The sequence below is a fragment of the Urocitellus parryii genome, unplaced genomic scaffold, assembly GCF_045843805.1.
Source record: "Urocitellus parryii isolate mUroPar1 unplaced genomic scaffold, mUroPar1.hap1 Scaffold_87, whole genome shotgun sequence".
NCBI lineage: Eukaryota > Metazoa > Chordata > Mammalia > Rodentia > Sciuridae > Urocitellus > Urocitellus parryii.
Window position 1 is genome coordinate 1,232,100 of NW_027554208.1, and position 1,855 is coordinate 1,233,954.

At 42.8% G+C, this 1,855-nt stretch overlaps 1 pseudogene; it reads right to left on the reverse strand.

Annotated features, from left to right (window-relative positions):
• Positions 1-568: 568 nt before the first annotated feature.
• Positions 569-1,528, reverse strand: LOC144253045 (heterogeneous nuclear ribonucleoprotein A1-like; annotated as a pseudogene).
• Between the last annotated feature and the right edge of the window lie 327 nt (positions 1,529-1,855).

Below are 1,855 nucleotides of genomic sequence, written 5' to 3' on the forward strand. Positions count from 1 at the left end.
AAACCCCTAATTTATATATGGTTCTTTTGCTTATTCACATCCAGTCAGGATTTAGAAGACCCTCAGGTATTTCACTTTTAGGGACACAATGGGGTGGACTATTCTGATAGCTGCTTTCACTCTCCTGTCTATTGCAGCAGCCACACCCACCTTTTCTTTGCCACCCATTGATTCCTGCTACCCCAGGATATGATGACCCTCATGAAGATCCTGTAACTTCAACTTTGAACTTTTTTTTAAAAGACATTTATTCAGCGTCATGATCAGACTATTACATTTAGCAATCAACAGCCCAGGTGCCAAAAACAAAGTAGATTAATACCCTTTGTGGAATGCTTTGAACTTTTCACAGAACAGAAACTAAAAATAGCCTGTTATACAATTAGTCACAAGTGTAGCCCTTGAGTTTTTTGCCCATACATATGAGTATTGTCTAAACCATGTCTTCTTTGTAGCAGCTAGGCCCTGCCAATACTGCTTGGCTGAGTTCACAAATCTATTGTAACCTTTAGCTTCCCTGTCACTTCTCTGGCTCTCCTCTCCTGCTAAGCTTTGTTTCCTGGCAGTATTAAAACCTTCTGCCACTGCCATGGCTACTGCTGCTGCTGCTGGAACCACCATTACCATCATGGTTTCATAATTTGGCAAATATTGGCCTCTACCACCATAAGGTCCAGAGCTTCTGCCTCCAAAGTTTCCACCCTTCATGGGTCCAAAATTTGATGACTGATTGTTATAACTCCCAGAATCATTGTAGCTTCCACCATCTCCAAAATTGCTTCCATCATTACCAAATGCATTTTAGCCATCCCCACTGCCACCATATCCACCACCATCATGGCTGCCACCAAAGCCACCATGACCACTGAAGTTCCCTCCATGACCAAAATTGTCATTTCCACCAAGACCACCTCTATGACCACCACCAGTTTCCAGAACCACTTCGACCTCTGGCTAGATGAGGCACTAGTCACCTCTTGCTTTGACAGGGTTTTCCTCACTTCACAGTTGTGGCCATTCACAGTATGGTATTTTTGAATGACAATCTTATCCACAGAGTCATGGTCATCAAAGTTACAAAAGCAAAGCCCCCTTTTTTTCCACTGCCTTGGTCAGTCATGTTTTCAATAACTTAGATTTTCCCATATTGTTCAAAATAATCTCGTAGGTGATGTTCTTCGGTGACTTCTTTAATGCCACCAACAAAGATCTTTTTCACAGGTCAGTGGGCCCCCGGTCTTTGAGAATCTTCTCTTGAGACAGCTCTCTTTGGTTCCACAACTTTTTTATCTACCTTGTGTGGTCTTGCATTCATGGCTGCATCCACTTCCTCCACAGTGGCACAAGTGACAAACCCAAAGCCTCTGGAGCGCTTGGTGTTTGGGTGTCTCACAATCACACAGTCCGTGAGTGCTCCCCATTGCTCAAAATGGCTTCTCAGACTTTCATCAGTTGTTTCAAAGCTCAGCCCTCCAATGAATAGCTTCCACAGCTGTTCGGGCTCTTTAGGGGACACTGATTTAGACATGATGGCAGCAGGAAGAGAGACTTTGACGATGCTTTCTATGCTCATCCATGGGCAGAAAAGCCAACTTTGAGCTTTTTTATTGTGTTTTGTGATAGTTCAATTCTGCACTTTTCATTAACGTGATAAGCAATGTCCTTTGCTAACCTGTGGAAATATACACTTAGCCTCTGGCTATTGGAACAAGAAATAACAATAGTTTCCATCTTGGTTTGTGTAACCAAATATTTCTCCGCACCTTGAGTTGACCTTTGTTATCGTTTAGAACTGGGGTATCCCCCAAAGATCCATGTATTGACTATGGTGCTATTGAGAAGTGAGGAAAACTTT